Genomic DNA, 24,780 nt, shown 5'->3' with positions numbered 1-24,780 from the left:
TTTTAAAAATTTTCAGAAAAAAAGTGTTTGCGAACATTCCTCAAGAGAATGTAATAGATTATTTTTGCTGAACTGACAGATGGAAGTGGGCAGATCAATTGACAGGAAATGAGGTAATTAATTTTAAATTAATCTCAATGTAAAGCTTTGACACTTTAATCATAGATACTGGGGGGTGGTGTGTGGAAATGAGCCAAGAACACAGATTTGACAGTACCTAGAGAACACAATGAATATCTTGCTTAGTAAGGTAACCCTGGAAGTGAAGGAAATTAATTTATGGTAATTAAACCAGAAAAGTGGTCACTTGTTTTTTAAAGAGAAAAGAAAACTTCAGAAGGAACAGGAGGCAGCATAGTACAGTAGAAGAAGCAGTAGGTTTGGAGTCAGAGGACCCAGGTTCCAATCTTACCTCTGCTAGTTACTCCTGGGGTAATATTGGGCATTCCCTTAACCATTTTGGGCATCCACATCTTAATATGTAAAATGAGAGAGATGGACTGGGAGATGAATGTATATTTTCACACTCTACATCTGTGATTCCATGAATAGAAAGAAAGGTCAATGGAAATGAAGAGTTGTTATTCTTTCTGAAACCACAATTCTGAGGTTTAGCTTTATGGCATTAAAGCCTAGAATCAGAGATAATTTCCTTTCAAATAATACCACTTTAGAGAATTAGTATTCCATATAATTCCCTAAGGCAAAAATAGAGCTTTGTAGAAGTTGCTTAAAATGGACAAGCTGACCCTGTTCATCCCCAAGGGAATTCATCTGTCCACAAACTCTGTTGTTTGATAAAGAGACCAACTTGAGTTCCATTTAGTCATGGCTGTGATCTGAGCTGAACTGGTGTCTTTGTCATAGCTGGCTAATTAGCAGATATCACTGTGGAACTATGGGCCATCTCCCCTTTTCTAGGTGGTCTATGGCATCTTAACTTCTGCTGCCACAAAAGGAACAGCCTCCTACCTCTTGCCTGTGAGTTAAAGGGCTTCCCTATTTTTGCTGCATGAAAACCCAAGCAATGAGCAAAAAAAGAAGAAAAAATCTCTGACACAAGCAACTCAACGATCTAATATATTTGAGTTTTTCAATAAGCATGTTTACCTGCTGTTTTTAAGAAAGAGAAGTAATTGTTACTTGAATTTAAACAACCTGTCATGTCACCTGTGCACACAAACATTTTGTCATATGGCAGGATGACTAGTTGTAAGGCATCTTTGTTTGCCTCTACTGATCTCCCAACTTCCTATAGTATCACTGCCTTCTGAGAGAAATAATTGTTTTTCTCTTGCAATTAATTACTCATTATTGAAACCAGGACCTTTTCTACCTCCTCCTCCAGAAATCAACCAGTATGGGAAATCCTAGGCAAAGACTTACTCAGACTAAGATCTAAGCAGACAGTGAAAGTAATTCTAAGTTTGGGCTAATGGGAGGATACTCATACAGGTCTTGGAAAATGTGAATCTTCTCTTTTGCCAGACAGGTGACGTGGAAATTGATAAGTCTCTTTGATCAAGATTTGAGTGATTCAAGTCAGGTATCTCAAGACCTTCATTGTAATATAGCTAACCTCTCATTATAATGTTCATTTTCTCATTAATTGTTAACCAATCCAAGTTGATTGCCACCTTCATTCAGAATACCTTCTGAGAGCATATAAACTCCACCATAAGGGGTCTTTGAAATTCGAGACCATTGACCTTTTTTTATTAATAAACAGTCTAACCTCATTAGCAAAATGACTAAATTACCCAGAAATTACGTCTCATTGACTTTTTAACCAGCACACTTCTGTCCTGACATTTGGACATACCCCTTTCATGTATTTTGTTGAATAAAAACATTTTCTCCAGACCACCAAAGTAGTGATGAATTTCCTTATCAGAAGCATCTTTCATATTTAAAAACAGAACCACAGCTTGCGTTTTGTTTGGGAGTCATGAAGTCTGGAATAACATTGCTTTTTAACTAAAGGCAAGTCACAAATAGTTATAACTGAACTACTTCTGTTGCTGCAGAGATCTGATAATACTGCACAGCCAAAAAAATAAATAGTGTTATATGTAATACATGAGTAGTTAACCTTGGGAACTGACTTCTTGAAAAACTCTGTAATAAGATGACCTAGTTAGGCATGGTGCCACATAACTATGTGCCTTGCTATTGGGGAAGCTCAGGCTGATGGATCACTTGAATTTGGGAGTTCTGAGTTGTAGGAAGGTTTAAGCTGATTAGGTGTCAGACCTAAGTCTAGCACCAATACAATGAGTCCTCAGGTTCAAGGGACTAAGAGGCTCATTAATAAGGGGTGAACCTGTCTGTCATTGGAAAAGCAGCGCTGACTAAAGCTTCCATGTGGATCAGCAGTGAGATTGACCAATGAGTGACTGTTATACTTCCATCCTAGGTGAGATAGGGAGAACCCAGTCTCAAAAAAAAAAAAAAAATAACCTGAGTGGAGTATTTACATGTGGTTACGTAGACCATTCCATATATTTAGTGCCAGAAGTGATGTTAGAACCATCTAGTTCAATCTCTTCATTTTACAGATAAGTCAACTGAGTCCCAGAAAGGTTAAGCATTTTGCCCAAGGTCATGTGGATAGTAAATGGTAGAACTGGGGATTTAATCCCAGGTCCCTCCTTCCAAATGCAGCCCTGTTTCCCTTGTACCATGCTGCCTCCTTGACTTAAAAGCTCTACTGTTGAAAAAATTTTGGAGTTAACAGGTATGGCGAGTTTGGCAACACGGAGACATTTAAAACCATCCTGCCATTCCTTTGATCTAATAACTCCAGAATCATTTTAATCTTTTTATCTTACATGAGATTCCTTAAAATTTCTGTATGTTCAATATTGAAGATTGGCTATGCATAGTTTAACCATAATAACTATAAGCGATCATTTATGAAGAACTTGTTTTCCTATAGGGCTGATTGGTGGTAGAGAGAATAATTTGGTTATGGTCCCTGACTTCGAAGAGCTAATGGTACAAGATATATCAGGCTTTTTTTGTGTTTGTATAAAACTAATTATTTTTCAGTGAAAACCCTCTTGCATGCTGTCCCAGTATCTTATCTAAATGTTATTTCTATTACATGATTTCTGATTGGTGGTGTTTTAGGCAGTGTGGTTTAACAGAACCCTGAATTTGGAATTAGAATGACTGAATTTAAATCTAGGTTTTCAGACTTACTAGCTGGGTGATCCTGGCTAAGGAGCATAACTTTGAAATAGGGATAATAATATGTCACAGTCTTGGGGCAAGGGAACAAAGTAACTTTTAAGCATCTACTTACCATGTGCCAGCTATTGTGCCAAGTGCTTTACAAATTGTATTTGATCTTCACAATAACCCTGTGAAGCACACTGTTGTTATCTCCATTTTATGGCTGAGGAAACTGAGGCAGACAGAAGTTAAGGGACTTTATAATCAGAAGTGTCCGAGGCTGTATTTGAACTCGGGTCTTCCCAACCCCAGGCCCAGTGTTCTATCCACTGTGCCACCTAAAGCCGCTTTGTAATCCTTGAAGTGGTATGTAAATGTGTGTTATTTTCCTATCTATCTAAGATGATTTTCTACATTTTAATTTTTTAAATGGACTTAGAAATAATTTTAGCATTGCCATTCTTGATTTTTTTGTTTTCTACTTGGTTATAAGAATCTGTGATTCTTTGGTGCATTTTCTGTCAGTCAACAAGCATTAAGTACTTGCTGTATGCCAAGAAGTGTATTAAGCAATAGGAAGGCAAAGACAGACAAAAGCTTGGTCCTTGCCTTCAAGGAGCTCATGCTGTAATGGGGAAAACAACATGCAAACAACTGTGGATGTACAAGATTGATGTAATCTCAGAGGAAAGGCACTTACCTAAAGGGAGACTGGGAAAGACCTCTTAAAATGATGGGTTTTGAGTTGAGTTTTGAAGGAAGCCAGGGAAGCCAGAAAGCGGAGGTGAGCAGGGGGAGCATTCCAGGCATGGGAGACAGCCAATAAAAAAAGGGAGAGAAAGAGTGGGGAAATGAAGTGTCCAGTTTAAGGAACGACAGTGAAGTTAGTGTGATGATCCATTCAATAAGCACAGACATAAAGGTATGTCAATCTATTCTCCTATGACTCTACTCAACACCTCCGGTAACTCTCGAAATCACAATACCCCTCTCCAGGCCACTTATTCACTCATTAATGTACCTTGTCCAACACTCTAGTGTCAGCGATTCTGGAGGTGTAGGTGTGATTCTCAGGTAGTTCTATGACTTCTGGGAATCCCCAGACCCTTTCAGGGGGTCTGCAAGGTCAAAATTAATTTCATAATAATAATAAGACATCATTTGCCTATAAAAGCTCTCCTCCCTTTTCCAACTAAATATTTGCGTGGAGATGGATTTTCTTCAAATACTTCCACCAAAACAACAAATCCCAACAGATTGAATGCAGAAGCAGACAGGAGGGAGAATCCAGCTGTCTTCTATTAAGCCAGACATTAGAAGCTTGCAAAAAAATACGTGAAACAAGGCCACTCTTCTTGCCATGTCTTTTTTGTTTTGGAAAATACGTTATTTTTCATAAAATACGTTACTTTTATTAAAATATAATGGGCTTGTTGTTATTTTAAATTAACTAATAAATAGCTTTAACTTGTAATATGGTAAAATATTGATAGATAAAACTTACATAAACAAATTTTTCAAGAGTGTTAAAGGGGTCCTGAGAACAAAATGTTTGGGAACTGCTGCCCAAAAGTGTCTGATCAGGGTTCAGGGAAGAAGACCCAAGAGTAAAGTTTATACCCTCAAGGAAGAAAGTATGGAGCATCCTAAATATATATCCGTGTACGTGATGGGGAATGGTGATAGAGTGATCCCTGCAGCAGGGAGCATTCCTCTTTAGGTACCATAGAACCCTTTGCTAACATCTGCTACCTCTCCAGATATATAGTCACATATATATATATATATATATATATATATATATATATATATATATATTAAACTACCCATTTCAGCCACACATTTGATATTAGATCAGCTTTTGTTATGGGAAGAAAAGCTGATGAGGATTTTCCCCTATCCTTGGAATGACAGCTCTCTGTGTTTTAAAATGAGGAAACCTGATCACTGTCTCCTTCCCATTTAATTTCTACATTTGGATGGCAAATGCTTCTCCAAAGGAGTGATGTGGTATGTGGTAACCCAGAATCTGCGCTGGAGGAAAAAAACTCATGCACAAGATTAATGTGTCCCAAACAGACTAGAGGGTATTTTTATAGTCAGTTGGCAGAGGGTGCTGTGGTCCTCCAACCCTGTGTCCACATTGGGTAATGATGTGGCAACTCCTCTAACATGGCTTCCCAGCTTTCCCTTTTGGTTAGGAAGAGCCTCTGTCTCTGACGTGTTAAAAATGCTGCCTCCTTTTGAGGCTTTTCAGGAAGATGCTTGGTGGGGAGCAAGGTACTTCCAGATCTATGCTTTGAGATCTTTGAACATAGTAATTGGTTGAGGAGAATGAGAGTATAGGATTAGAATTTTTCTCACAATCCTTAAGATTGTCTGGGGGAAATGTGGAGGATCTTATCTATGGCCCCAGATGTTATCAGGCTTGGTCCAGATGAACAATTATCTATGAAACTGTGATTAGGAAAACTAGGGAAGACTTTTGGGGCAATAAAAGGTATGCAGCATATTGTTGTTCAGTCCTTTTCAATCATGTCTGACCCTTTTGTGACCCATTTTGGGGTTTTCTTGGCAGAAATATTGGAGTGGTTTGCCATTTCCTTCTCCAAATCATTTTACAGAAGAGGAAACTGAGAGAAACAGGATTAAGTGACTTTCCCAGGCTCACATAGCTAGTAAGTGTCTGAGGCCCAATTTGAATGCAGAAAGATGAATTTTTCTGACTCTAGGTCCAACACTCTATCCACTTCACCACCTAGTTGCCCTCAGGTATGTAGCGTAGTAGCCAAATAATATGAACATGGATCATCTTGAGGAGTGTAGTCTTCTAAATTATTCAGTAGGATAGCTGAATAGCCTTGGGTTGTTCTCTGAGTAAGGATCAAAGATTCTTGTAATGTTTCCCTTTGGGATTTGGATTAAAATATTTATTGATATCTTTTATTTTTCTACATCACCAGCATATTCTCCACTATCCTTCCTCCTCACCTTTCCCAGGGAGCCATCACACATAACAAATAATATTTTTTTTTTGAACATCCAAATGTCTCTTTATCTGACCAAGCCAAATCCTGGGGCATCCCTGGTCCCATCAGGGCCCAGGCCTCTCTGGCACATGTCCTTAGCTGCAGCCTCTTAAGACAGATGGCGATTGTACCAGTCCTTGCCAGGACCCCAGTCAAGGCCATTATAGTGCACGGACCTCAGGAACAGACCCTGGGCAGGGACCACCAGTAATTCAGGGCCACTCTGGGGGTCTTGACTCTCCAGCTTTTCCTTCACCTGGGAGGGGGTCATGATCTCCAACCCTACTGCCACCAGGCATGTGGTCATCTTCCACGTCTGTTTGAGTAGGAAGGACTTGCTCTCAAATTCTATGCCTCAAAACTGCACCTTCACAGCTTTGAGGTCCCAGCACCAGTACCGGTCAAACAGAGAGAGCATGTCCAGCGAGCATCCGGTTGCCACCCAGTACAGTTAGGTCCTGGATGTGGCTTCAAAGACAGCATGGAAGTCACTGGGGTCCTGGAAAGCTCAGATCACCCTGATGTCAGGGTGTTCAAGGTGCCTTTTGAGGGCCAAAGTGAGGATGTCAGAGAAAGGGGGTTGGGCAGCCAGGTGCTGAATATCTAGATGGGCAGAGTTCCCACAGCTGTGGACACCAGTGTCTGTTTGACTAGAGATGTGAAACTTGACTGACATGATGGACCTCAGCTGCTCTGAAACTTTCTCCAGAAGATTCTGGACTTCGACTCTCTGTTTGGGCTGTTTGATAGCCATGACCTCACTAAAGGCGGTCCCCATGTATTGGAAGAACATGAGGTACTGTGCGGAGGGGCAAGTCCATGACCCTGTGGGAGGGGACGGGCGGCAGAGGGGACAAATAATATTTTTAAAGGAAAAGAAAAAATTGGCAAAAATTATCAATAAATTGAAAAAAGTCTGAAAATATACCCAATGTATCATACCCCTGGACCTCTCATCTCAGCAAAAGTGAAGAGCAGGGGTATTTTACCATAGTTTTATTTTGGAACCATGCTTTTTCTCTAGAGTTTTGCAATATTCACTTTTAATTATTTTGTGGTGGTTCTTTCCATTTATATTGTTCAGTCATTGTATATATTGTTTTCTTTTTTTTTTTTAATTAAATTTATTTATTTAACTTTTAACATTCATTTTCACAAAATTTTGGGTTACAAATTTTCTCCCCTTTTCTCCCCTCCCCCCCCAAACACCAAGCATTCTAATTGCCCCTATGACCAATCTGCTCTCTCTTCTATCATCCCTCTCTGCCCTTGTCTCCGTCTTCTCTTTTGTCCTGTAGGGCCAGATAGCTTTCTATACCCCTTTACCTGTATTTCTTATTTCCTAGTGGCAAGAACATTACTCGACAGTTGATCCTAACACTTTGAGTTCCAACTTCTTTACCTCCCTCCCTCTCCACCCCTTCCCTTTGGAAGGCAAGCAATTCAATATAGGCCAAATCTGTGTAGTTTTGCAAATGACTTCCATAATAGTTGTGTTGTATAGGACTAACTATATTTCCCTCCATCCTATCCTGTCCTCCATTACTTCTATTCTCTTTTGATCCTATCCCTCCCCATGAGTGTCGACCTTGAATTGCACTCTCCTCCCCATGCCCTCCCTTCTATCATCCCCCCCACCCTGCTTGTCCCCTTGTCCCCCACTTTCCTGTATTGTGAGATAGGCTTTCCTACCAAAATGAGTGTGCATTTTATTCTTTCCTTTAGTGGAATGTGATGAGAGTAGACTTCATGTTTTTCTCTCACCTCCCCTCTTTATCCCTCCACTAATGAGTCTTTTGCTTGCCTCTTTTATGAGAGATAATTTGCCCCATTCCATTTCTCCCTTTCTCCTCCCAATATATTTCTCTCTTACTGCTTGATTTCATTTTTTTTTTAAGATATGATCCCATCCTCTTCAATTCACTCTGTGCACTCTGTCTCTATGTATGTGTGCATGTGTGCATGTGTGTGTGTGTAATCCCACCCAGTACCCAGATACTGAAATGTTTCAAGAGTTACAAATATTGTCTTTCCATGTAGGAATGTAAACAGTTCAGCTTTAGTAAGTCCCTTGTGACTTCTCTTTGCTGTTCACCTTTTCATGGTTCTCTTCATTCTTGTGTTTGAAAGTCAAATTTTCTTTTCAGCTCTGGTCTTTTCATCAAGAATACTTGAAAATCCTCTATTTCATTGAAAGACCAATTTTTCCCCTGAAGTATTATACTCAGTTTTGCTGGGTAGGTGATTCTTGGTTTTAGTCCTAGTTCCTTTGACTTCTGGAATATCCTATTCCATGCCCTTCGATCCCTTAATGTAGAGGCTGCTAGATCTTGTGTTATCCTGATTGTATTTCCACAATACTTGAATTGTTTCTTTCTAGCTGCTTGCAATATTTTCTCCTTGACCTGGGAACTCTGGAATTTGGCCACAATGTTCCTAGGAGGTTCTCTTTTTGGATCTCTTTCAGGCGGTGTTCTGTGGATTCCTTGAATATTTATTTTGCCCTCTGGTTCTAGAAACTCAGGGCAGTTTTCCTTGATAATTTCATGAAAGATGATGTCTAGGCTCTTCTTTTGATCATGGCTTTCAGGTAGTCCCATAATTTTTAAATTGTCTCTCCTGGATCTATTTTCCAGGTCTGTTGTTTTTCCAATGAGATATTTCACATTATCTTCCATTTTTCTATTCTTCTCTCTTTGTTCTGTGATTTCTTGGTTTTGCATAAAGTCATTAGCCTCCATCTGTGCCATTCTAATTTTGAAAGAACTATTTTCAGTGAGCTTTTGAATCTCCTTTTCCATTTGGCTAATTCTGCTTTTGAAAGCATTCTTCTCCTCATTGGCTTTTTGAACCACTTTTGCCAATTGAGTTAGGCTAGTTTTCAAGGTGTTAATTTCTTCAACATTTTTTTGAGTCTCCTTTAGCAGGGAGCTGATCTGCTGTTCATGCTTTGACTTCATCTCTCTCATTTCTCTTCCCAGATTTTCCTCTACCTCTCTAACTTGATTTTCAAAATTCTTTTTGAGCTCTTCCATGGCCTGAGCCCATTGGGTGGGCTGGGACACAGAAGCCTTGATTTCTGTGTCTTTGCCTGATGGTAAGCATTGTTCTTCCTCATCAGAAAGGAAGGGAGGAAATGCCTGTTCACCAAGAAAGTAGCCTTCTATAGTCTTATTTCTTTTCCCTTTTCTGGGCATTTTCCCAGCCAGTGACTTGACCTCTGAATATTCTCCTCACACCCACCTCACCGCCTGATCCTCCCAGCCAGCATTTGGGGTCTGAGATTCAAATGCTGCCTCCAGCCTTAGGGCTTTTGGCAGGGGCAGGGCTGCCATTCAGTGTGAGATTAAGTTCAGGTGGTCAGGTCGGGGCAGGGCCACCTCTCAGGCTCAGTTCCCTCAGGGGGTTTATGCACAGACCTTCCACAATGGATTCAGGCTCCCGCCCACTTGGGGAGCCCCTGTCTGTCGCGGCCTCTCAACTTCTACCTCCCAGGGGGGGCCTGAATTATGGGGGCACCCCACTCCCCTCTCGACCCGCCAAAGAGACTCTCTCACTGATCCCGTCCCTGAAGCCTGCTTGGATCTGTTTCTCTTGGTGCCACAGCCGCTGTCGCAGCAGGTCTGGGCTGGGCTCCGCGTCTGCAGCGCGACGGACCTTTTGCGAGAGGTTTGCAGGTCCCTCTGTGGGTGGAGGGACCCGAGTGGCCGCTGGAGATCCCATCCCTGAAGCCCACTCGGATCTTTTCCTCTCGGTGCCGCGGCTGTGGCAGGGCTGCACTCAGCTCCCAGTCCCGGCGTCCAGTCCACAGCGCGAAGGACTCCCCGTGAGAGGTTTGCAGGTCTCTCCAGAACAGAAATCTCCCTCGCTCCAATGTTCCGTGGCCTCTGGGTGCGGAATTCGCTGTGAGTTACTTCCCTGTAGCCGTTCTATGGGTTGTGGGTTTGGAGCTATGTGTATGTGCGTCTTTCTACTCCGCCATCTTGGCTCTGCCCCCCTATATATTGTTTTCTTGACTGTGCTTAATTCTCTCTTCACCAAGTCATGTAAATCTTACGCTTCTCTATATTCATCATATTTACCATTTCTTACAGCACAGGACCACATTATGTACCACAATTTATTTAGCCATTCCCCAATAAATGGACATCCACTTTGTTACCAATGCTTTGCTAACACAAAAGTGCTGCTATCAATATTTTGCTGTATTTGAAGTTTTCTTCTTATTAATGGCCTCCTTGGGATATGAGCCTGTAATGGAATCTCTGGGTCAAAGAGTATCTCCTTGGGATTTTACATATAAACACTACCTTAATATTTTGGAGGTTAGGGATAAACTTCCAGTACCCAAAGATCCTAACCAGAGGAAAAGACCTTAATTATTAATATAATTTTGTATAAATGTGTGTTATCAATTCTACTGCAAACAATACCAACCCACCGTTTTGCACTGGAAAAAAAAAGCAGCTCTTGCATTACAAAAGTTACAAAGTTCTGAGATGCAAAAAATATTCTTATAGGCACAACAAGGAAGGGCCATAGAAACTTCTACCAGACACTGAAATGAATCATGACAGTCAGAGTAGAAGGTACCCCACAAGTCTGGGTGTGTGTGGGGAGGGATCTGGTCTTTCAAGAAGATTTGTGAAAAAATGTCTTTGGGATTTACATGAAAAGGGAAATGAAACAAGGAATGGGCATTCCATCAGAGGAGGACCTCTCAAAGTAGGAGCTGGAGAGAAACTCTGCAACCTTGTGCACAATGGAGCATTGCTTGGTAACATTGGACAGCAACTTTGACATTAATGGGGCCCCATCAATTGGCAACCATGCTCACCATGAGAAAGATGATTATTTCTCTCTCATATTAATAGCCAAATGTTAAAAATGGGGAGACGCAAAGTTTTTTCCCTGTCCCATTTCCTTGTCTAATCACTCAAGGACAGGGCTGATGGAAGACAGGATTAACATTCTCCTCGTTCTGGGTATTACTTCACTCAACTAGCTCAGGGGGATAGAGATTCTTTGTCTAGATAGCCCAAGGGTCGCCTGAGTATAGGGATAGTCTCTGTCCAAGAGTGACATCATATCACTAAAACTACAGCTCACAAGCCATTCTTGATATGTTTACTTTTCTAGGGAGCCAGAGGACACAATTACTTTGAAGCAAAGTGTTTAAATGGAGCAACGTAGGAAGAAAGTGGTGCACTCTCTCTTATAAACATACATATCATCATTGGAAGGATTAGACATTATTAGAGAGGCACATGAGTGGAGAACAGAGGGCACATGCATGAAAGGGAACATAAAGGGATTATCTATGGCCAAGGTACATGTGAAGAGAGGCAAGGCACATTTTCAGCACTGCATCTAAGTGATGTCATCACTTAATGAGACTCACTTCTCTTTGTAAAGTCAATGTCTCGTTAACCGTCAACCAATCCAAGTTGATTACCACCCTCAGGAACATTCCTCTTCCAAAAGGGCATATAAACCATGAGCTTACGCCATGATGATCTTTGGTTTAAGAGAGATATGGCCAAAATGCTGCCATTATTAATAAAATGATTAAATTATCTAGAAATTATATCTCAAGCCTTTTTAAATGTCACAACAGGAGAAAGAAGGAAGGGAAGAGGGAAAAGAATATGCATTTATATAGAATCTTTTACTTGCCAGATCCTGTGTTAAGTGCATTGCAAATATTATCTTATTAAATCCTCATCACAACCCTGGGAGGTGGGTGGTATTATTATCCCCATTTTACTTTTGAGGAAACTGAGGTGGACAGTGGTTAAGTATGACTTCTCTAGGGTCCCAAATCTAGTAAGTGTCTGAGGCTAGACTTGAATTCAGGTCTTCCTGACTCCAGACTCAATACTCAACTATCAAACCACCTAACTCCCACCCATCAGAAAACAACCCAAAGTGGAGACTACACTCAATGTCCCACAGTGCTGGCAGAGGCTACAGTCTGGTTTAGGGTATATGCTAGCAGAGACTACATACCTCTTGGAGGCTATGTCACAGTGGATGTTCTTTCATTTATGGGTTAGATTAGATGACAAATGAAGTACCTTCCAACTCTCAGATTCTGTGACTGTATGACCGCATGATGCATGATGCCAGTTGGGTAACAGCATAAATCAGCTCAAACAGCAGTTAATCAACAGACATTTACCAACCAACAATCATTAAGCTCCTATTATATGCCAGGCACTGTGTAGGGATACAAAAAGAGGCAAAAGATAGTGTCTACCCTCAAGGAGCTTGCAATTAAATGTCAGCATGATGACATCACTTAGATGCAGTGCTGAAAATGTGACTTGCCTTTCTTCACATGTACCTTGGCCATAGATAGTCCCTTTATATTCCCTTTCATGCATGTGCCCTCTGTTCTCTACTCATGTGCCTTTCTAATAATGTCTAATCCTTCCAGTGATGGTGGGTATCTTCCTATGTTGCTTCATTTAAACACTTTGCTTCGAAGTAATTGTGTCCTCTGGCTGCCTAGAAAAGTAAACATATCAAGAGTGGCTTGTGAGCTGTAGTTTTGAGCACAGTGCTTGGCACATAGTAGGCATTTAATATATGTTTGTTGATTGATTAAGCAGATTCAGATCCACAGAGTACCTTGAATCTGTGTCTGGAGGACTCATGTGAGTTATCATATAATATGTAACTATATATGTATGTGTGTGTATTTGTTAAAAATCTCCTTATTGTCTTGTAACACTTTTGCTAATTTTACTCATTCTGTTTTGCCACTGTGCACATTTCCTACTTGCTCAGTTTTTGAAATCTGAAGTGAGATTTTACCTTAACTGAACACACTCACTGAGTCTTTCTCCTTGCATTCTTCTTTCTCCTAGTAACTTTGCTTGTGTTTCCTGCGTTTGGGCCCACGTGGTGCTATACAAACAGCCTTGATTCTCTTGATTCTACTGTGGTTTTTTCAGGTTACCAAGGGACACTTTATTTTTGGTTCATTTCATAAGGAAATAAATCTTTTCACTACAGAAAACATTTGCTTTCTAATGGGGAATTACCATGAAATACCCTTTGTAATTAAAGTTTAAGGTTCATTATGAACATTTCATAAGACTTGTAACCAAAGCATAAAAAGATGTTGTTTTTTTTTTCATTTTCCATGTAGATCACTCTCCAAACATAAAAAGCAAGTCTAATAAAACTAGTTATGCCAGGAAGAAGACTAGCTCACATTTGTATAGGTCTTTAGAGATTACAAAGAAAAATTGTCACAAAATGAAGAGGAAGAACAGGAATGTTAAAGGGCCAAAGCCACAAGTAGCTCATCTTGCGTACCAACTGCACGGGCCACGGGTCCAAGGACAAGGCATTCATGAAGTTGGTCAGCCACAATATCATGGAAGCTGAGGCTGTCAGGGACATCTCCAATGCCACATGTGTACTGTCCATTATTACCATGTGAGTATCATGATAAAGAACCTATCCATTTGTGCAAGTGAGTTTTGGAAGAGTGAGCCCCACAGTCTATATGTGCTATAGCTCATTATATCCCTATGCGAAGTTTACTCTAAAGTCAGAAAGACATTAGGTCAAATCCTTTGTTAGACATTTACCATCTGTATGATTTTGGGCAAATCATTATCCTCCTTCTGTCCAGTTTCCTCATCTGTAAAATGGACATAAAAATAGTACCTACCTTCCAGCAATGTTGTGAGGATCAGATGAGATAACATATGTAAATTATTTTGCAGCCTGAAGCAGTGTATAAATGCTGTTGTTTCCATTTTCCCTCTGGAATATATATTTTTTAATTTTTAATTTATTTTAAAAAATACATATATCTCAAGTATGAGACATCACAGATGCAGGTAAAACAGTCTTTTAAATCTTGTACAAGAGTTCCAGGTAGCAATGTGTTTCTTGGGTAGAGGACAACCTTAATTTTACAACACAGAAAATATAGAAAATGTTAAGGGCTCACAGGGGCTCATGGGGAATGTAGAAAACACACGAAGGACTCTCAGTGGCCATAGACAATCAGTACAGTACTTGTCTTCCTCCAGTAAGTTGTAATGCTCATTAGCTCCTAAAATCTGCGAAGTGTTTGTATTCTTCTAGAAACCGACAGACCCATTCTAAGTATCTTCCAGTAATAAAAGACAGCAAGGTCCAGATCTCTTATTGTGTTCATTTTGTAGCTTTAGTCCCTTGTCTGTAAGCCATATGTCTCACATAATCCAGGAAATTTCCCTTCTTTAGGTAGAAGGCAGGATCCCCAAGTTCTCAAACTTGGTGCTATTATTGAGGCAATCCCCAAGGCTGGCACTCTCAAGGAATTTCCTTTTCCCTAGCAAGAAAGTAATAATCTCAATGTTTGTCCTACCCAAAATACAGTCCTTTAGGAACTCTCTGCATTTGACCACATAACTCACTTTTCCATAGCTACTGTGTGGTTGTAAGATCTTTAATGGCTTTGGAGGATCCGTTTTCAAGACATTTCAAAGGGAATGATTTAAAAAGTGTAAAAATGATCATGGATAGTAGTATTCTTCCAGAGAATATTTCTGTAACATCTAATCTCTTTGAAGTCATGAAAATAGTTTCTGTACTTACAAGTTAGTTATTTTAAAATATAAATAAATGTAAAATATATGGTTTTAAGAGAACTCACCTGGATGTTGTTTTTACCTTCAGTGTCATAAAATGTCAATGGAGTAAATATTGTAAGAAAAAATGCTCTCCTCTTGCCTTTATCAAGCATGAAGATCCTGTGGCCTCTGATTATAAGTATTCCACGAACTTTGGTACAGTCATGCCTGAGCAATTAGGGAAGGGCTCAAAAAATACTAAAGATTATTCCTTATTATTACTACCAGCATTATTACTGTGTGTAATACCTTAAAACCTCCAGTAGTTTGCAGTATAGGCCACTGCAGGAGACTCTCCTTGGGGACACACGTAACACAGGAGAACACAGATACAGAGAAGGCTGCCCAGATAATTAAACTCCCCCAAACTCCCCTGCTGTACCACACAGAGTTCTCACCTGCAACCTTCCTGCTCCATAGATCAATCATTGTACCTTTCAGTTTGCAGTTACCTCAAGCACATATGTGAGCAGAGAAAGACACAGGCTAGGCTAGTAGGCAGAAAGGAGGGATAACCAATGGACCACCCAAGTGATATATCCACCAGATTTTAAAAGAGCCAGAAAAGGAGGCACTGGATGACAGAATAAGAGATTTAGAGCCAGAAGGGACTTAGATGGCATCTACTCCGAACCTCTCATTTTATAGATGAAGAACTAGACCCAAGGAGTTTGAGTAAGCTACCTAAAGTTGCACAGGCAAAGCCGATTTAAACATAGGTCCTCTAATTCCAAATTGATTCTCTATAGTGGATTTATGGAAATGTGGACTAACATTAGACAGGATGAGAAGGCATGGATGGGTTGTGTGTCTTGTGCTCCTGGAGGAAATTCTACATAAATGAGATCACAGATCTACAGAAGCATCAAGGCAAATGATGTAGTCCTTTTCCATTCTATCTTATTTGCACCAAATCCACCTGGTGACTATATGCTGTTAGACGGCATAGGATCACTTATAAAAAGGAAATGGGCCACACAGTTTTGGTAGTTTTGATGCTTACCTATTTTTTTAAAGTATCAATGGAAATAATGAAGTCAGCAAACAGACATGATGGATTTCCTGGTTTTGCCATATTTTTCCGAGTTGTCCACAGCTTCATTGTTCATTCTCTCCATTTCTGTGTCATTCCTTCTGTGTTGCTGGTATCATCTAGTCCAGGGCTTGTTCACCTTTTTTGAGTCACAAACCCTTGCACTCATGTGATGAAGCCTAGACAGGGACACCTTCTCAGAATAATGTTTTTAAATTATTGAAAGAAATGCTAAATTTCAGTTAGTGAAAATAAAGATGTAATTTTTTTCCTATCAGAATCTGAAATCTAGCCATGAACCCTAAGTTAAGGGCTAGAAGTTGTTGTGATCTGATGGTCCTGGGCAGTGATAGACTTTAAAAATGGTGAAAGAGGGGTACTCTATGGCTACAGCTGTATTAACAGAGATAAACAGCAGAAGAAAGTGCCAATGGTCCACAAGAGACACTGCCTGAGTAGAGATCTAGCAATAAAACCCCTGACCTCATATGTCTCCACACAAATGCACAACATATGAGTAATAAATAGATTGGACTAGAGATTCTAATGAAAGGAGGGACATTTAACCAAGGAGAGAAATGTATCACTGAGACTTGATGGGCCTGAACTCAGGACTGGAATATGGCTGTGGTTTTAACCTTATTCAAAAGAAACAGAATAGATTAAGCTGGAGTACTAGTAGATATTTTATAAAGTATGCTTTGTGATGAAATCAGGAACTCAAGGGCAGAAGTATTGCAAAGAACATTTGGGTGAAGATAAGTGGAAGTAGATAGAAAAGTAATATTGTGTATGGGGTGGGGGTAGGAGGAGGAGTGATATAAGATATAAGACTAGGACAGGAGGAATTGGATGAAAAGTTTGGAAAACAGATATAAACCCTGGCTTGAAAGCATGACATTGTAGTAATAGGGAGCTTCAACAAAATGGACATTGCCTGGCTGAAACCCTGGGCCAAAAGCACAGTAGGTAATAAAATTTATGACTTGTATTCTTTTCCTGGGTTTACTCTGGACCTCCTCTACCAAAGACCTAGGACCCCATGGATTCAGTGGAGGAAGAAGGGCTCCCTGTACATATACTCTGGACCTCCTCTTCTGTGGTTCAGCTCTTCAACCTGGAAGTTCACTGCAGCTCTGGAATTCACACATTAGAAGTTCCCTCTCCCTCCTTGAACCACTCCTCCCAGAACCTCCATTTAAGGAGAGTACTCAAGCCAACCATGTCTTTTTCTTCTCCAGGCTGCACTCTGAACTTTCTCTACCATGTCTGTCCTTCCTCCTACCCCATTCAGACTTCTTTAATGAGCTGTCTTACTTCATTGGAATGAAGTACCTTGGTTGTAGAGGTTCTAGTTGGAGCCTATCTGTGTGAGTATGGAGGGTGGCTGGTGTGGTAGGACCCATATTGGAGTACCTATACATCTGGAAGCTTCTACTTCATAATGGAAGGTCATCATGATAATCCAGTTTTTGAAATGGAAGTTTTACCAGCTGGAAAAGTTGAATCTAAGGATAATCGTTGTCATCTGCACCAACTTATGCAGCCCTTGACCTAGTAGATGAAAATATTTGTCTGTCTAACAATATGTGCCTGAAAACTATGGACAAATTAAATGAGTGGTTTGTTTCTGCTTTTGTTATTGCAGGCCATATGAAATGTATTACATTTCATGATGTAAGACAGGAAGATGGAATAAACATCTTCTTTAGTGATGTCTATGATTTATATATAAAGTTTGCAAGGAGTCCATCTTATGAACCAAATTCACCCTTTCAATTACGTGCATTTAACAGAAAAGTTCAATATCTTGGGAAGAAATACCTTTTAAGCTGAGTACAGAAAACTTCTTAAATATGTGATGTCATAATATGCATTGTAAGTAACTAAGAGCCAATCAAGTCTACTGTGTCTAGTCTTGGCTTTCCAAGCATTTGTAAATTAATCTCCTTTTTAGTCAGAAACATAACAGGATACTTTTTGTTGTCCTTGTTGCAGATGATCCAACCAAAATAAAATATACTTTTGAAAATACTGTGTTTGTGAAGAATGCTAGATGAAGTGCCCTGACAATTATTTTGGCTTTAAAAAGTGTTTGCAAGATTCAATTTTGACTAGTCTAATGTAATCTTCTCTACTAAACTGTAAATTAGGCAAACATCATATTGTTGATTTGGTTAACAGATCTTAAATTAAAATATAAAAGTTGGCTTACAATAGGAAATAAAATTTATAGCATACACATGGATTTTTAAAAATTTATAAACATAGGTAATATTCATAGTGCTGAAGAAAAGATTTTTTGTTGTTTGTCAAGTTTTACACTAAGTATTTATCTGAAAGCATGAATTACCAAGTCTGGCAATAGTACCAGAAACCTCAGGAAACTTAGAGCATGAATATGATTTTACCTATAAATGAAATGAAGTGCTTTCTGAGACCGGAAGTTGAGTATGTAGACAGTGTACCTCTGCATAATTTTTTATCATTGTTACATGTATTTGGAATCTTGAGGATGTTCTCTTTCCTCAACAAGAGTAACAAGAATTATAACTTCATTCATTTCCTCTTGATAAATTAGTTTCATACTTTTATACAGGTATTTGAGTTATTTGTATATTTTAGCTTTCAAGAATAACCTGAATTAAAGTTTGGCAGTTTGATAGTAAGCATTTAGACTATAACTAGGAAAGATGCCTGGAATTTTTGCATTGTAGAAAGTATGGAATCTTATTCTATAAATTAGGTGTTATGTTTGTAAACAGACATGTTCATAACCCAACAGTTCCTGGAAAAACTGCAAATGTCTAGAAAAGTATTATTGAATTCAACATATTAAGAGGGAACTTTTAAGTTAAAACTGTATTTTTTTCTTTTTTGTTTGTATTTGATTCCTTGTGCTTTGCATAATGTCTGGTATTCAGTAAGTGCTTAATGAATGCTCATTGACTGATTTCTTTGGAGGATTTCATCCTTCAAAATATGGAGGAAATAACCACAGCAACTGTTATTCTGGACCTGATTCTGACTATCAATGAGGAATAGGCTGCCAAAGTACAAAGGTAGGAAGCCTAGGTGTAAGCACCATAGAGTTTTTTCACAGAGGAGAAGAAAGCTGATCAAGAATTTACTATTTAATAGGAAAGAAAAGACATGCGCATAAATAAATGTGTTACCAGTATAACAGGATTGACTTTGACCTTTGCAATCAGGGCTAGGTCTGTTACATTTCACCACTACCCTAACCTGACTCTACCTTCTGAGGTGCTGAGGAATGGGATTGTCTCCTTTCCTGCCATTGATTGACTCAACCTCTCCAACCAGTGGTCTTGTTCTTTCCACTATTCCTCCCCCTAAAACTGTTCATTTTTTGCTATCTAGTGACTAGCAACCTAATTCCATTTAACCACCTAATACCAGATGACTTTTACAAAGAAATATTTATTTCACAGACATAGTAAATAAAAAAAAAGGGGACAGCTATTTCCTCCAATACCTCAGGGGTCATAATGCTCTTTAAACCACCTAGGTCTCTTGGAAGGAAGATGGTAATTAGGCTTACACCTTAGCTCAATTCCTATACAGGACTGGTCACACCAAATTGAAGTCCAAAGTCCACATCTCTGCTGGGCTGAAGTGCTGGGTTCCTTACTTCTCAGGGCTGGGTTACCTACAATACCTGGTCTAGATTCGAAAATGCCCAGATTGCTGTGGCTTATACTCCTTGGCCAGATCAGAGACACCATACCCTGCATCAAGAGCACAAAAGAGTGAACTAAAAGGCCAAAGACCTGGGACCCCATGGATTCAGTGGAGGAAGAAGGGCTACCTAAGGATTTTACTCCCTTATTCATGGTCTCACTGGCTGTGAGTGGGCTCACTTTGCTCCTTCAGACACAAATGCAGCAAAAGCTATGGCTGGTGATTTTTCAGGGCCTCAACAGTTCTGGCTACACAGCCAAAGGAAAAAGATTCTTCTCAACCATGTGGTAAGTCAACAAGAATGTCCATACGTGCTCCAGTCCTCTACTCTCCTGGAAGCAGTTCTCTGGGGTTTTCCAGGTAGATAACACCATCTTAGACAGTCTGGCCTAGACTCCCACTTCAGAGTAGGGACTTCAGGCCCAGGCCTAGGAAACGGGGAAAGATGCATGACTCAGAAACAGGTGGTTGGTGCAAATATTACTTAGGGCTGTAAAGTGCTAACCAGAGGTGGGGTATTCAAACCTTCCAAAATAAAAGACAACTTGAAAGAGAGTTTTAGCAGCCACTCAAATTAAAATGTTAATTCCATGACACTTAACTGAAAAATATTTTTTTTTGTCTTCCCAGTTGCTAGCAGATTCCTTTAGTTCTGAATTCTCTGGTTCTACCAAGTAGTTTAATAACTCATCTGAGCATTCTGGATTTTGGTACTTGTAGACACTTCAGTAACTGACCAGACTAGACTCACTTAGAATTATTACTGCCTTCCTCCCAATTTGGATCTTACTTAGCCTCTTCCAGAAGAGGATTCCCATTCTACTCTATCAATTTTGACCGTAATTATTGGCCCTGGGTGACTCACTCCCCACCCACTACTTAGAATGTGACAAGGGCAAAGAAGGCATCTAGACAGAATACTACCAAAAATGTGAGGAGGGGAGATGTTGTTTTCAGATGAAGGAAGCTAGGAATGCTTCATGTGAGTGGTATATGAGCTGACCCTTGAAAGAAGATGATTTCAGAAAGGTGAAAATGCTCAGGGGAGGGGCTTCCTGGCATCATGAGTAAGCTTCATGAATCTAGGGAGATGGTTAAGACCAGATAAAATCAACAAAGAGCTAGTAGTCCAAAGTAAGTGATTCCAATAAGGATCTGAAAAAGTAACCGATGCTACATGATTTGCCATACTTGTCTTTCTTGCCTTTTTTTGCCTTGCAAGCTCATAGAGTAAGAGTTTCAGAGCAAGAAGGGACCTTGGAAGTCATCTAGTGCCGCTCCCTTCAGTTTTTAGAATTGTAATTGAGGTCCAGAGAAATTAGATCATCTGCCTGAGATCTTGAAGGTGGCTGTCTTATTGCTAAATTATCATGACTTTTTTTTTAGCCCTATATACGTAGACATACTTCATCTAGTCTTGAATGATTCATATTTTTATTAAATTGGGTGTTGGTGGATCTGCCACAACAGATATAAAAGCTATTCTATTTAAGTTATCATAGCCATGAGTCATCTTGCCTACTTTTTATATGTATTTTCTACCAATATGCCACAATTTCATTTTTCTACTCTGTGCTTGAATGTGATAATTGTATTTTCCTTTCTCTTACATTTTTTTTTTTTTCAGGAGCAAAGCATAAAGGCTTTCTTTAGTTTTTCTTACTTCAATAGTTAATAGCTATAGGAGCTAATAGATGCAAGTATTCTCTCCACTGGTGCAGACATAAAGGCCCCTGTGCTGACAGACTTAAAAGTATATAAATTCATATATGGAAGGTACTTCTAGTCTAGTTCCCTCACTGCACAAAAGAAGAAGAAACAGAGACTCGGACAGGTGGCACAATTCACCTTCTTACCCTTTGTGAACCATGTCCTTCTATGTTCTTTCACAGATGATCCATCTGCCATGCTGGAAGACTTCTCCTAGGTGGTTTCCTCTTCCTGAGTGCCAGTGGAACCCTCTGGCTCTCCATCCATTGTCCCACACTCTCTGCCTGTGAATGGCTCACCTCCTTTTTGGCTCAGACATTTCTTCAGGGAGATACCTTACACTGATTCCTGAGTGGTGGTCATCCTGAGAGATGCACTAGATGCCCATCATCCCTCTCTCCACTGCCTTTTGTTTCACTCGCAAATTAAACTTTTCAATATTGAGGCATCAGATATTTCATCCAGTTATGTTAAGCTGCTCTTAATCCTATTTTAACTTAATTGGAATGAACTAATGAATGGATCAATCCACTTACAAGTAATTCTTATGTGCCAAGTATGAGCTCGAGGAGACAACATATGTATATATTAGCACCTAAAGAATAGATTCAAGGTAAGTATAAGATAGCTAAATGTAAGTCAAATTGGAAGGGGAGGCACTTGCAATTGGGGGAGGTAAAGAAGTGCTTCATGTAGAAAGTGGTAGATGAACTCATGATGGAAAATGCTATCGGCATTCAGGAAAAGAACCATGGAGTCTGAATTTCACTAATGTGAAAATTTGTTTAATATGAATGTATATGTAGAGCCTATATCAGATTGCATGCTGTCTTGGGGTGGGGAGAGGAGAGAGAGAGAGAAAATTTGGAACTCAAAATCTTCTGGAGTGAATACTGAAAACTAAAAATAAATAAAAAGAAAAAAGAGAAGGGAATACTTGAGTTGAGTTTTGAAAAAGTAAGAGGTTCTAGGTAGCAAAGTTGAAGAGGGAGTACATTTCAAACACTGGGAAGTCCACTACAAAAGCATGGAGACAGGAGATAGGGTATTGTATGTGAGGAGCAGAGAGAAACCAGTCTGACTTAGCTTTAAGACTACAGGAAGGGGAGTAATATATAATGTGGCTGGTTTGAGTTGTATAGGACTTTAAAAGTTCAACAGAGGGTTTCTACTTTGTCATAGAAGTAATAGGGAGCCACTAGAGTTTGATGAGTAGGGGAGCGACGTTGTCAGACCAATGCTTTAAGAAAATCATTTTGTTGGCTGTATAGAGGATGGATTGAAGAGAGGAGGGAGACGAGACAGGAAGACTGGTCAGGAGGCCACTGCAATGGTCCAAGTGGGAGGTGATTAAGGATTAGGGTCAGTGGAGAGAATAAGATGGTTGCAGAGTTTGGAAGATGGAAATGATAAGACTACCTTCCTGTATCCCAGTCATCTTTATTTTGAAACCTAAATAAACCTGGAGAATTCAGGTAAGTTTTACTATATATATTTTCTATACAAAATGTGATCTTACAGCTTTTCATCATCACCTGCTCTATATTTGTACATGCTATTGAGAGAAAGAACTATTAAATAACAAATTATTGGGGAGATATTTGACCTTGCCCCCAAAATTTACACCACCAGGACCATCTTATCTAGATGGAGTTGTTGCCCTACTCAGCTAGAAAAACCTTACAAAGAGATTCTAGTGCATTAAAATCTGGCTCATTGTGTTTTAGTCAGCCAGGTCTAAATTGTCTAGATTGTCCTAGGCAGGGTAGTTTGGATAAGAGATAAGTCTCTTTGTCCAGAACTAAGTGGTCTGAATTACTTCCCCCACTCTTCTTAGATTGAGCCCACCTCTCATTATAATATTCATTCTTTAAAAAAATTCAAATTAATTTATTTAAAAGTTCAATTTTTAAAAGTTCCATATGTAAAGTATTGTTGTAATTACTCCTTCAGAGAGGCAACCTAAGGAATTGGTTAGAGAACTGGCCACTGAGCCAAGAATGCCTTGGGTCAAGTCCAGCCTCAATACATATCAACTATGACATCATATACTCTTGTTTTTTTTTTTAAATTTTCACAGTCTGTTGTAAAGAAGAATTTGAACCAGTGGGAGGAACCATGAGAAAGAAAAACCAAGACAACCAAAAAAAGAGAGCAAATAGTATGCTTTGATCTGCATTCAGACTTCATAGCTCTTTCTCTGGATGTCAACAGCATTTTCCATCATGAGTCTTTTGGAATTTTCTTAGGTCCCTGTATTGCTAAGAAGAGGTAAGTCTGACAAAGTTAGTTATTGTACAATGTGTACAATATTCTCTTGGTTCTGCTCATTTCACTCAGCATCAGTTCATATAAGTCTTCCCAGGTTTTTCTGAAGTCTGCCTGCTCATCGTTTCTTATAGCACAATAGTATTCCATTACATTCATATACCACAACTTGTCCAGCCATTCCCCAGTTGATGGGCATCCCCTCAATTTACAATTTCTTGGTCACCACAAAAAGAGTGGTTGTAAGTATTTTTGTACGTGTGGGTTCTTTTCCCATTTTTATGATTTCTTTGGGCTACATACCTAGAAGTGGTATTTCTGGATCAAAGGGTACGCACAGTTTTATAGCCCTTTGGACATAGTTCCAAATTGCTCTCCAGAGTGGTTGGATCAGTTTACAGCTCCATCAGCAATGCATTAGTGTTCTAATTTTCCCACATCTTTTCCAGCATTTATCTTTTTCCTATTTTGTCATGTTAGCCAACTGATAGGTATGATGTGGTACTGTACAATATTCATTATTCTCATTAATTGTTAACCAACCAGAGTTGATTGCTGCCCTCAGGAACCCCATTCTTCCAAGGACATATAAGCATTTTCCATGAGGGGTCTTTGACATTCAAGAGTGCCACTGACCTCTTTTATTAATAATTCACTAGCATAATTAATAAAATAATTAATTACCCAGAAACTCTGTTTCTTGAACTTTTTACATGTCACAGTACACATAGGGTACTAACAAGCTGGCCACCAAGCACAGTCTCTGTTCCTATTCCATTCTCACTCCCTCTACACTCAGGCTCTCCCTTAAAGGCTGGGGTGCTCAAGTTCTGTTCCATACCCACCCTTAAGCATTTTCTTGCCAAGTTCCAGAAGGCAGTCCTAAAGCTCCCAACCGCCATTCTCATCTGCTCTCATTTATTGCATATTCATTAAAGCCACCCTCCTTCCATACTTCCTGTGCTTTTAGCACTCAGACCAGTCTCCAGATGGCTCCAGCAAATGGCATATGCCAGCACAGTGGCACAGTGATCATTTGTTCCCCATTGGAAACTGGTGACAGGAGATGAGGAAGAAATCATCTTACGAAATAGACAGTGTTGTTTCTGTTTTCCTCTTTTAAGTCCTAGAACTTTGCAAGTTTCTGATAGTATCTGCCAGAGGACAACGCAGTCCCATAGCATCTTAGACAAAAAGACCTGGAGGAAATTTAACTGGCATA

At 39.7% G+C, this 24,780-nt stretch overlaps 1 long non-coding RNA gene and 2 pseudogenes across 1 annotated transcript; 2 read left to right on the top strand and 1 right to left on the bottom strand.

The window, feature by feature from the left end:
- Positions 1–6,271: 6,271 nt before the first annotated feature.
- On the bottom strand, positions 6,272–13,646 carry LOC140502365 (tRNA pseudouridine synthase-like 1 pseudogene; annotated as a pseudogene).
- Positions 13,647–16,804: 3,158 nt separating this feature from the next.
- LOC140502364 (trafficking protein particle complex subunit 2B-like) lies at positions 16,805–17,939 on the top strand (annotated as a pseudogene).
- An 830-nt stretch (positions 17,940–18,769) lies between these two features.
- Positions 18,770–24,149, top strand: LOC140498279 (uncharacterized). Its single transcript, XR_011965048.1, has 3 exons — positions 18,770–19,867; positions 21,473–21,903; positions 23,371–24,149. It is a non-coding gene; the product is annotated as an uncharacterized lncRNA (long non-coding RNA).
- The last annotated feature ends 631 nt before the right edge of the window (positions 24,150–24,780 follow it).

The sequence above is a fragment of the Notamacropus eugenii genome, chromosome 4 (assembly GCF_028372415.1).
Source record: "Notamacropus eugenii isolate mMacEug1 chromosome 4, mMacEug1.pri_v2, whole genome shotgun sequence".
Lineage (NCBI taxonomy): Eukaryota > Metazoa > Chordata > Mammalia > Diprotodontia > Macropodidae > Notamacropus > Notamacropus eugenii.
The sequence above is the reverse complement of the archived record's forward strand: the minus strand, read 5'-3'. Positions and strand labels throughout refer to the sequence as shown.